The following is a 12,944-nucleotide window of genomic DNA, read 5'->3' as shown; positions in this document are numbered from 1 at the left end:
TATTTCAAATGTTTTGATAGTCCCCCATTCACCCAGCAGCGGCCACAATAGTGTCGTCTTATCTATCATTGAGTTGGCATACTTTTTCTTCTACTGTATGTGAAATAGTACTCTGATGTGTTTGCTATACAGTGGGTCACTGTGAAAAAAATTATACTGTGTAATATGCTTAGGCCTCATGCACGCGGCCTGCAAATGGCAGGTCGGCAATCCACAGCCGCCGGCCATGTGCACCACCCATCATGAATGCGGACCCATTTACTTGAATGGGTTTGCAATTCCGGAGATGCGGAACGGAGTCACGTAACAAAACACCGGAAGCACTATGGAGTGTTTCCGTGGTGTTTCTTTCCGTTGTTCCGCACCGCAAATAAATATGACCTGTCATATTTTTTTGCGGTATGGACAGACCATGGACCCATTCAAGTTGAATGGGTCCGGCCCTCTGCACGGATGTTGCCCGTGCATTGGGGACCACAATTGCGGCCCCCAATGCATGGAACGGCCGTGTGCATGAGGCCTTAGGCTGCTTTCACACTAGCGTTCGGGTGTCCGCTCGTGAGCTCCGTTTGAAGGGGCTCACGAGCGGACCCGAACGCAGCCGTCCAGCCCTGATGCAGTCTGAATGGAGCGGATCCGCTCAGACTGCATCAGTCTGGCGGCGTTCAGCCTCCGCTCCGCTCGCCTCCGCACGGACAGGCGGACAGCTGAACGCTGCTTGCAGCGTTCGGGTGTCCGCCTGGCCGTGCGGATCCGTCCAGACTTGCAATGTAAGTCAATGGGGACGGATCCGTTTGAAGATGCCACAATATGGCTCAATCTTCAAGCGGATCCGTCCCCCATTGACTTTACATTGAAAGTCTGGACGTATCCGTCCCAGGCTATTTTCACACTTAGCTTTTTTTTTGCTAATATAATGCAGACGGATCCGTTCTGAACGGAGCCTCCGTCTGCATTATTATGAGCGGATCCGTTCAGAACGGATCCGCCCGAACGCTAGTGTGAAAGTAGCCTTATCTGCGTGATATACTTAAAATCGGGGCCCATGGTCGATGTATGTCCAGGTATCTGCTACTTTCACAAACTTCTGCCACGTTGTAGTGAGGTGTTTTGATCAATAGGGGTCCAGGTGCTGAGACCCCCACCTATCACTAAAATGAGGGGGAAGAGGCACTGAACACCATGCCCTTCATTTCTGTGTAGCACTGCTTAGCTCTTCTCGGAAAGTGGAGTTAGCAGTGTATAGATAGATAGAAGGTCTCTGTCTCCATTTAGATAGAGCCAAACCGAAATGAAATGGAACTGTGCCCAGCTGAGTGGTGCTGTCCCTTTGTTTTAGTGGTTGGTGGGCATATTAGTACTCAGACACCCTCTGACATGTCTCTATGAAATCTCAGAAGTTTGTAAAAATATAGCTACATGTAAATATTCTACCTACCTGCAGTTGAGGCGTACCGCATAATGTTTTATTATTGAAGTCAATATATGAACAGTATGCAGTAAGCTCCCACTAGTGGTGGCTGCATGCAGTGAACATTTTCTGTACCTTTGCTATATTGATAACCAATCCTCAGGATCATCAATAATAGATTGGTGGGGGGATCAACTCCCGACACTCCCACTGATCAACTGTTTAAACAGACGTAGCGCTCAGACAAGCATTGTTTTCCTAACTATTTACGTGCTCGCTGTCGACACTGCATTTGTAATTACAGCTCCGCCGTCTCATTCGCTTCACTTGAATATGAGCGAGCCCTACCATTGAAGTGAATGGGACAGCGGTGTTGTAATTACACCTGCTCACCGCTGCAATGTCAACAGCAAGCGCAGTGAGGAAACCACAATATTTGTATGAGCGCTGCGTTCTCTTCAAACAGCTGATCTGATATTGATGACCTACTGCAGGGGTGCACAACCGGCAACCCCCAAAGCCAGGGTTTGCAGCCCCCATCCTTCTGGGCAGAAACACAGCTGACCCCTCTCCAGTTACAGTGGAAATAGTGCAAAAAAATAAATTCTGTGTCCCCAAAGGTCTTTAATGTACCTTTTTGGGGACAAATGATGTGTGTGGCAAAAATATATGTTTAAAAAAAAAAGTTTAAAAGTAATAAAAACATTTTGAAGAATAAAATAGAAAAATATAAAATAAATAAGAAAGTACAAAAGAAAGTCATATTGTATGGCAAAAATATATATAAAAAAGAAAATTTAAACAAAAAAGTTACAAAAAATCTAACAAAAATACAAGTAAAAGAAAATATAAAAAGGAAAAAGTGAAAAAGAAAATTGTTCACCGCCCCCAACGGTCTCTTTATGTCCTTTTGGGGGGACATAAGTAATAAAATGAAAATATTAAAATACAAAATAAATGAAATACAACTAAAAAGGAAAATGTGCAAAATAAAGTCACTGTCCTCCATGGGAGCAGAAATATGTTAAAAAAATAAAAAATAAAATAAAATATATAAAAGAAAACAAAATGCCCACACCAACCAAAACCATCACCAATATCACCCAATTCACCTGAAACTATATATATTATATAATAAAACGATCCAACACAAAATTAGGAACTAATTATAATAATTTGCATATATAAGGAATAGCTAAAAAAAAAAAAACATTCCTACAGTTCCCCCCTAATAAAACTAAAAATATATTAAAAGGGCCTGTGTCATGTAATAAAAAGCTGCAAAAGTTATTTATTTTGGTAATCCAACAAAAGTTTCAAGTGTTTGAACCACGTTCGCTAAATCACAAAAAAGTGTCTGGTCATTAAGACCTTTTCAGGCCTGGTCATTAAAGTGTTAAGCAATAAGTGCTTTACCCACTAGAAAGGTTTAATAGACACGACCTTACCATGTTTTGCGGTCTACAAAACACAGACACCAGCCGTGTGTTCCACATTTTGCGGAATAGAGCAACAGATGCGGACAGCACACTGAGTGCATTAACCTCTTCCGGACTTAGGGCATACAGGTACTTCCTGATGGCAGGCGGTGATTGGAACCCGGTGCCTGAGAAGTGATGGTGACATCACTTCTCAGGATCGGCTCTGATTGGTAGGTGGGCGGGCGTGGAGGTTCAAATCATAGCAGCGCTCCTCTCTTCCTCCTTTTGTGTCCATGGAGCAGAGGAGAGAGGAGCACTGCACGTCGTCGGATCTCAGCACCCCCCATCTGTCCAGGCATCACACCATCTGTGCCCAGCACCCGATCTGTGCCCCAGGACCCCCCATCTGTTCAATCAGGTACTTAGGGAAAGGTTGGGTTAGGCAGGGATATAAAAGGGAAAGTTAGTGGAAGTAAAAAAAAAGTTTGTAATTGCATCACCCTAAATCGGGTGTCTGGGGTCCACAGCACAGCTGTGTGACCCTAGATTTCCCAGGGGTTTTGCAGGTTTTGCAAACTTTTTTTTTTGGGCGCAGGCAGTTTTGGGGCCTTGTGCTGCACACGGGCCTAGTCAAGAAACCTAGTGTCAGGCATTACTCTAGTGGGGACGTCCTCTGCCAGACCCCACTTTACAGTACGGCCATGACACATACCCGGTTTGAGGCCATCCGGAAATGCCTGCATTATTCAGATAATGCCGCATGTCCCCCTCCTGCGGTCTACTTGGTGCAGGTTGCCTTGTACAACTCTTTTGTGCTGTCCCGGAGTGCTAGCAACACAGGGACATTCCTTCAGTTCTATGAGGCAGTCCTCAAGGCCCTTTTCTGACTGGGAAAGAGCAGGCCGGAGTACCTCGGGAACTGGAGGTGCCCGGATCGTCCCTGGCCAACACTTTCCAGGTGTGGTCCCCCATAGTGAAAAGAAGGGACGGACCCCAAAAAAGTGCAGAGTGTGTCGTAGGAGGGGGATAGGGAAGGACACCACTACTCAGTGTTGCACGTGCCCTGATCATCCGGGCCTCTGCATTGACGGTTGCTTCAGGGAGTACCACACTACCATGTAGTACTAAATTTATATCCCAATTTAGCCACTGACAATCGGATAAAAAACAGGTTCTCAGATTTGAGACACTAAAACGAAAAAAAAAATTATTCTAAAATATTATTTAGTAAAACTAAAATAAATAAAAAAAAGTAGACATATTGGGTATTTCTGCGTTTGTAATAATCTGCTCTATAAAAATACCCCCCAACCCCCTCAGATGAACACGGTCAAAAAAAATAAAATAAAATGGTGCAAAAAAAAAGTTTTTTGGGTCATCTTACATCACAAAAATTGTAATAGCAAGCGATCAAAAAGTCATATGCCCCCTAAAATGGTGCCAATAAAACCGTCCTCTCATCCCGCAAAAAATGAGCCCCTACCTAAGATAATCGGCGAACAACAAACAAAAAAAAGACTCTTAGACTATGGAGATACTAAAATGTGTTTTTTTTTTTTTGTTTATAAAAAGATAATATAGTGTAAAACATAAATAAATAAAAAAAGTAGACATATTAGGTATCGCCGCGTCCGTAAGAATCAGCTCTATAAAAATACCCCCCTAACCCCTCAGATGAACACATTAAAAAATAAAAACTGTGCCAAAAAAAGCAGTTTTTGGGCAAATTTTCCATTTTAATCCGTTTTTTCCCAATAACAAAGTAAGGGTTAACAGCCAAACACAACATAATATTTTTTACCCTTATTCCGCAGTTTACAGAAATACCCCATATGTGGTCGTAAACTGCTGTATGACCAAACGGCAGGGCGCAGAAGGAAAGGAACGCTGTATGGTTTCTGAAAGGCAGATTTTGATGGCCTTTTTTCTTGGCACCATGTCCCATTTGAAGCCCCCCTGATGCACCCCTAGAGTAAAAACTCCATAAAAGCGACACCATCTAAGAAACTACACGCCTCAAGGTATCCAAAACTGATTTTACAAATGTTGTTAACCCTTTAGGTGTTCCACAAGAGTTATTGGCAAATGGAGATGAAATTTCAGAATTTCTATTTCTGGTAACCTTGCCTCACAAAAATGTAATATAGATAAACCAAGGCACCTTTCCCTCTACGCCCTACTGTGTGCCCGTACAGTAGTTTACGACCACATATGGGGTGTTTCTGCAAACTACAGAATCGGGGCAATAAATATAGCATTTTGTTTGGCTGTTAACCCTTGATTTGTTACTGTAAAAAATTTATTAAAATGGAAAATTCTCAAATTTCATCCCCATTTGCCAATAACGCTTGTGCAACACCTAAAGGGTTAACAAAGTTTGTAAAATCTGTTTTGAATACCTTGAGGGGTGTAGTTTCAGGAATCAAGAATCAGGATAAAAGATGTACGATTATTTTCAGCACATCTCACCGTGTAATCAGGGATGGGCTAACGGTAATCAATAAAACTGAATGAGGAAGGAATGACTGTGGTAGCGATCATTCTTCCCCAGTCACTTTGCATCGGCCTGGGTAATAGGCTGATGCAAACAAGCGCTGATTAAATTTTATTTTTATTTTTTTTGCGGCCAGTTGAAATAGTGCAATGTGACAAACCCCAGACCAAAAATGTTTGCGCACCCCTGGCCTACTGTATCCTGAGGATAGGTCATCAGTATAGTAAAAGCATAGAAACCCTTTAACTCAACACAGAATGGTATTCAAGGGTGGACCCTTAGGCCTCTTTCACACAGGGGAGTATTCCACACGGATGCGATGCGTGAGTTGAATGCATTGCACCCGCACTGAATCCCGACCCATTCATTTCTATGTTTTTCACGCATCACTTGTGCGTTGCGTGAAAATCGCAGCATGCTCTGTTTTGTGTGTTTTTTACGTAACGCAGGCCCTATAGAAATGAATGGGGTTGCGTGAAAATCGCAAGCAAGTGCGGATGCGGTGCGATTTTCACGCACGGTTGCTAGGAGACGATCGGGATGGAGACCCGATCATTATTATTTTCCCTTATAACATGGTTATAAGGGAAAATAGCATTCTGAATACAGAATGCATAGTACAATAGCGCTGGAGGGGTTAAAAATAAATAAAAATAATTTAACTCTTCTTAATCCACTTGATCGCTCAGCCGGCATCTCTTCTATCTGTCTTCTGTGCTGTGTGCAGGAACAGGACCTGTGGTAATGTCACTCCGGTCATCACATGGTCCATCACATGATCCATCACCATGGTAAAAGATCATGTGATGGATCATGTGATGACCGGAGTGACGTCACCACAGGTCCTGTTCCTGCACACAGCAAAGAAAGAAGACAGAAGAGATGCCGGCTGCGCGATCAAGTGGATTAAGGTGAGTTAAATTTTATTTCTTTTTTTAACCCCCCCAGCGCTATTGTACTATGCATTCTGTAATCAGAATGCTATTATTTTCCGTTATTACCATGTTATAAGGTAAAATAATACAATCTACAGAGCACCGATCCCAAGCCCGAACTTCTGTGAAACATGCAGATTTTTCTCATGCGAGTGCAAAACACATTACAATGTTTTGTACTCGCGCGGAAAAATCATGCATGTTCCCGCAACGCACCGCACCTTTTCCCGCAACGCCCGTCTGAAAGAGGCCTTACTGGCTTTAACATCTTCACAACTTGATAATGAATCTTTGATGAAATTGTAATGCATTCTCCTTTAATGGGAGTCTTTCAACTAAAATCACCATTATAGAGCACTAACATCAGGATTTCCATTACATTTCCCATATTAGAATGCTGTCCATCATCAATTTTTTTTGAAAAACACTTTTATTCAATATGTCAATTAGCTTCTGAAGGTGCCCAGGGGAGTTGTTCATGCGGCTGTTGCCCAGGCCCCTCGGTTCTTTTCATATGATATAACATATTGAATAAAAGTGTTTTTCTGAGAAAATCGCGATGGACAGCAATATGGAGGAATGTAATGGAGATCCTGATGTTAGTGTTCTAATATGGTGATTTTAGGTGAAAGACTCCCTTTAATCATACCAATGTCTGAAATATACGGTAATTTGACTAAAGAATAAAGGTATTTGTTGGTGAGTTGATGACTGTATTCACTGTGCCCTTAAACCTCATCCTCCCTGGGATCAGCACTACCTCAATGGTTGTGTTAGATTCAGGGACTGGAATGCAGAACAATAACTGATAATTAACCATGGCCAGTACATCTTCTCTTTACCCAAATCTTTGTTGACGCCTTTTCATAAATCATTATTTAATACTTGTTCAGCTAATAACAGGTTTGTGTGTGCTCGCAGGGAAATGCAAACAATGTTTAAATTAAATACCTGAGGATGATTAATGTGGAGAGATATTAGGGGCAGACAAATGTGAACAGTGAGCAAATAAAGTAGGAGTTCATTAAACTGTGGTAGAGAGGAGCCAGGAGTTGTGTAACTGCTTTGCTCGCCTCAGAGGCGCTGGAGTCTGGGCGGCTCTCAGTTTGCACTTTTACAACCTGGAGATCTTTCTAAGGATAAAGTATAAATGTTGTAATTTCTAAATGGTGTTAGGCCTCATGCACACGACCGTATGTATTTTGCAGTCCGCAAAAAATACGGATGATGTCCGTGTGCATTCCATATTTTGTGGAAGGGAACAGCTGTCCCCTAATAGAACAGTACTATCCATGTCTGTAATGCGGTCAATAATAGGACATGTTGCGGAACGGAAATACGGACATACGGAAACGGAATGCACACAGAGTATTCCTCCTGAACCCCCATAAACACATATATTTGGCTCTGCCTAGCACTCAGAACATATCTCCCCTGTACAATAGGAAGAGGGGAGTCATTGGCACTGACTTATTTCTCTAAAGAACACAGGATCGGCATGCTGAAATCTAACAGGCTAGATCCTTCTTTCCCCTGGCATCAGGAGTGGAGATTACACAGCAATAAGGTATAATGGAAAGATATGCTCCTGTTCTGTGTTTTGGGCTCACAATCGCTGATGGAATCCACTGACCAAACACTGAGGCCTCGTTCATATGTCCGTTTTTCACTGACTTGTGCTGTCCACATTTTCCATGGACAGCACTTGTACCCATTGATTTGAATGCGTCTGTTCACACATCAGTCTGTGATGTGGACTTAGCATGCCCATTGAAGTCTATGGGTCTGTGAAAATTAACGGACACATGTTGCGTCCGTTTTTCACTGACCAGTGATAGGATAAAAAACGGACACATAGACCAAACACAGGTGCTTTCACGGGTGTCACATGGACTGAGTTTTTCATAGACTGACACAGAAATGTGAACGAGGCCTGACTGTGTGAAAGTAGCCTAAAAATGGGCTGAGAGCCTGTAATGTACTGGCTGGGGCTACATCACTCTTCTAACACAGTTGTAATGCCAATTGAGTGATCCCTCAGAATAGCCAAGAGGTTTTAATTGAGCAGAATGTAACACCACCGCGGAAGCTTCAATGCAGTAAAGACGCAGTTTTAGGCCCCTTGCACACGACCGTATGCCCTCCGAGACATACGGTCGGTGAGCGGGCAATATGTCCTGGAGCGGCATACATCGTGTGCACGGGAACGCACAGCATCATAGGATGGGATACGGTCGTGTGCAAGGGGCCTTAGGGAGAGTTCACATCACTGTTATTTTTCTATTCATCTGATCAGAAGGACAGGAAAAAAAATGTAGCCATAGGCTAGTTTCACACTAGCGCCAAGGAACTCCGGCAGGCTGTTCCGGCGGGTGACATATCATAGTTTCATTTCGGCCGCCTCTCGGCATGTTTGCCGTGCTTCCGCCGGAACTCTGGCTCGCCCCCGTTATAGACAATGGAGCCGGAGCGGTAGTCCAGAGCATACGTGCACTAGTGGCAGCACGGATCCGACAGGCTGTTTACCCGCCGGAACAGCCTGCCGGAGAAGGCTGCCGCTAGTGTGAAAGAACCCTTAGTTGTGCCCAGTGTTCACACTTTAGCATCACGTTTTCCCTGTGCTGGCTCAGCGTCCACCTGGGCTGAACTGCTGCATGGACCTACTTCTTTCTCATACAGCTGACAGCACCACAAAAACCATGCCCTCCTTGGCAGGAACAAGGTTTGCCAGGGTGCTCCCCAGAGCTCCGGTAAGGCTGAGTTCACGTCACCGTTCAGCTTTCCATTCTTCTGATCCGTCAGAAGAAGAGAGAGAGAGAAAAAAAACGGATCCTGTTGCATCAGTTATGCATAGGATTGCAACGGATCCGTTTTTTTTTCTTACAGGATCCAGTTCCCATCCATTTGAACCATTTATGTCTGAGATCTGTTTCTTTAGACGGGGGGAAAAAAGTCCTACATGCAGTACTTTTGTTTCCATCTAAAAGAATGGATCTCAGACTGAAATGTCTCAAACGGATGGCAACTGATGCAACAGGATCCTTTTTTTTTGCTGGATCAATTTTTTCTCTTTCTCTCGCTTTGTCTGACAGATAAAGCTAAACGACCTAGGGGCACAGCTCAGTCCTATTCATATGAATTTGCCTGGGTTGCAATATCCAGGACAACCACTATGCAATGGATGGCGCTGTGCTTCACAAGCTGAGAAAAGTTTAAGGTGCTTATTGAATCGGTGGGGGTGCCGGGTGTTGGACCTCCACCGATCAGATGCTGATGACCTATCCTGAAGATATTAAACACTCGGAAAAACCTTTTTTAAACATCCATTACAAGTACTATATCTCTAGGAGTTTCTGGTCCATGTTTGGTCCACTTTTCACACTTTCTTGTCAATTAATTGGTGTTTGAAACAGGAAAAAAAAGTTTTGCTAACTTTTATTTTTTGAGTACTTGTGATATAGCACTGGGATATTTGCATAGCATGGGTGACTGGTGTACGTTCATAGAATATCAGAAAATTGGACTTTATATTTTTAGTAATTATTGCTTGTCTATGGAGGTCACAGCCGTGATCATTTGAGAGACTCAAACTCAACTTCACATCTGCATGTTCCCTACATAGGAACCAATGACATTTAAAAAGCAAAACTGTTAAAAAAAAATCTAAATGGACATTTCCTGCTTTGCTGTATTTGCCGAGTTTCTGTTACTAATCTGCCATAGTTTATTCCTGGAAGTACAGGTGAAACTCGAAAAATTAGAATATTGTGCAAAGTTCATTTCTTTCAGTAATGCAACTTAAAAGGTGAAACTAATAGAGATGGACTCATTATATGCAAAGCGAGATATTTAAAACCTTTATATGTTATAATTTTGATGATTATGGCTTGCAGCTTATGAAACCCCAAAGTCACAATCTCAGAAAATTAGAATATTGTGAAAAGGTTCAATATTCTAGGCTCAAAGTGTCACACTGTAGTCAGCTAATTAAAGAGGACCTTTCACTCCTATACAAACCAAAAACTAACTCTATCTGTGGGCAGAGCAGCGCCCAGGGGTCCCCCTGCACTTACTAGTATGCCTAGGGCGCCGCTCCGGTGTCTCAGCTCCGTCTGTTGTATTGGACTGATTTTTTTTGTAGGAGGCGTGTCCCTTGCTCCAGCACTGGCCAATCGCAGCGCACAGCTCATAGCCAGTCTATGAGCTGTGCGCTGCGATTGGCCAGTGCTGCAGCAAGGGACACGCCTCCTACAAAAAAATCAGTCCAATACAACAGACGGAGCTGAGACACCAGAGCCTATACCGGGCGAACGGAGCAGCGCCCAGGCATACTAGTAAGTGCAGGGGGACCCCTGGGCGCAGCTCTGCCCACAGATAGAGTTCGTTTTTAGTTTGTATAGGAGTGAAAGGTCCTCTTTAAGGCTACTTTCACACTGGCGTTTTGGCTTTCCGTTTGTGAGATCCGTTCAGGGCTCTCACAAGCGGTCTAAAACGGATCAGTTTTGCCCTTAATGCATTGTGAATGGAAAAGGATCCGTTCAGAATGCATCAGTTTGCCTCTGTTCCGCCTGACGAAACTGAGCCAAATGGATCCGTCCTGGCACACAATGTAAGTCATTGGGGACGGATCCGTTTTCTATGACACAATCTGGCACAATAGAAAACGGATCCGTCCTCCATTGACTTTCAATGGTGTTCAAGACGGATCCGTCTTGGCTATGTTAAAGATAATACAAGCGGATCCGTTCTGAACGGATGCAGGCTGTTGTATTATTGTAACGGATCCGTCTGTGCAGATCCATGACTGATCTGCACCAAACGCCAGTGTGAAAGTAGCCTAATCCATACCCCCTGAGCGTACCTGAGCCTTTAAATTGTCTCTCAGTCTGGTTCAGTAGGAATCACAATTATGGGAAATACTGCTGACCTGACAGTTGTGCAGAAAACCATCATTGACACCCTCCATAAGGAGGGAAAGCCTCAAAAGGCAATTGCAAAAGAAGTTGGATGTTCCCAAAGTGCTGTATCAAAGCACATTAATAGAATGAGGAAGAAAATGGTGCACAAGCAGCAGGGATGACCGCAGCCTGGAGAGGATTGTCAGGAAAAGGCCGGGCAAAAGTGTTGGCGACTTTCACAAACACAACCAAAAGATGTTAGGCTAGAGTGTAAGAGAATATGTGTGTACATAGATAGAGAACCTAAAAAGTCACACACATATATATTTGATAATGCTTTATTAGTAGAAAAACACAATAAGGCTACTTTCACACTAGCGTTCGTCGGTCCGCTCGTGAGCTCCGTTTGAAGGGGCTCACGAGCGGACCCGAACGCAGCCGTCCAGCCTTGATGCAGTCTGAATGGAGCGGATCCGCTCAGACTGCATCAGTCTGGTGGCGTTCAGCCTCCGCTCCGCTCGCCTCCGCACGGACAGGCGGACAGCTGAACGCTGCTTGCAGCGTTCGGGTGTCCGCCTGGCCGTGCGGATCCGTCCAGACTTACAATGTAAGTCAATGGGGACGGATCCGTTTGAAGATGCCACAATATGGCTCAATCTTCAGGCGGATCCGTCCCCCATTGACTTTACATTGAAAGTCTGGACGGATCCGTACGAGGCTATTTTCACACTTAGCTGTTATATGCTAAAATAATGCAGACGGATCCGTTCTGAACGGAGCCTCCGTCTGCATTATTATGATCGGATCCGTTCAGAACGGATCCGCCCGAACGCTAGTGTGAAAGTAGCCTAATTATTACATATATGACGGTTTCAATTAATGGTAAAAAGTGCAGGAGTATAAAGTGACAAGTGCATGGAGCCACCCAACCAATCCAAGAACTGATATATCTGATAGGTACGATGGTGCAAGGGGTGATAGGACGATTATGAGCTAATGCAATAAATGGTAAGAGTCCTAATAATACTTGCACAAAAGCACAACGTCCTTATTACACTACCAAGGGTCATTAATATATAAGAGAAAAGAACATAAGTCCGCACTTAAGATTTGCAGAGCGGTCAGAAATGAAAACTAGCACCTGTGAGCAGATGCTGATCTGCCTGCAACCAACAGTTCAAATGGAATCGACCGTGGTAACCTATACTGACCAGAGAGGATAGTGTGATGGCTCCTTACCCGACGCGCGTTTCGCCTTGCTTCTTCAGGGGGCGTATGGTTTCTCCTGGTGGTAAACCGGTATAAATACCTGTGAGTCTCAACAATCCCCCTCCCATTCGGGAACCTCCCACCGAGATAGCCAATGGAAGCTAGTGCAGACCGGGAGACCTCCCAGGTAATCTTGCAGGTGTTAGCAATGAGCGCCGAATCCGGAAGTGTCTCACGATCCACATAGCAAGAGGGGCATGCGCAGAACGCCGCTGCCGGGGAAAGAGCCTCCGCGCATGCGCGCATTAATCCGAGCAGGGACACGACCACAAGACGTCACACCACAAGTCTCGAAGTTCTCGCGGGGATACAAGCATAGAGTCGAACTTCCCTCATGGTACGCTATGTATCCCCAATCCTAGCGCATGCGCTATAAAGCTAAAAAAGGTCCATATTAGATCTCAAGTGTGACACTGATCACATGACTAAGAAAATCACAGCCTACGTGGTGGGCCGAGGCAATGGTCCCGGACCTCCCCCATCAGTCAAAAAGTCATGTGATATGTCCACATAGAG

The 12,944-nt window shown here is 44.2% G+C and overlaps 1 protein-coding gene across 1 annotated transcript in view; it reads left to right on the top strand.

Moving 5' to 3' along the window:
• Nucleotides 1–12,944, top strand: part of CUX2 (cut like homeobox 2) — a 478,876-nt gene that overhangs the window by 381,862 nt on the left and 84,070 nt on the right.

Source organism: Bufo gargarizans, chromosome 1, assembly GCF_014858855.1.
Source record: "Bufo gargarizans isolate SCDJY-AF-19 chromosome 1, ASM1485885v1, whole genome shotgun sequence".
In the NCBI taxonomy this organism is placed as follows: domain Eukaryota; kingdom Metazoa; phylum Chordata; class Amphibia; order Anura; family Bufonidae; genus Bufo; species Bufo gargarizans.
This window is presented reverse-complemented; position numbering and strand designations above follow the sequence as displayed.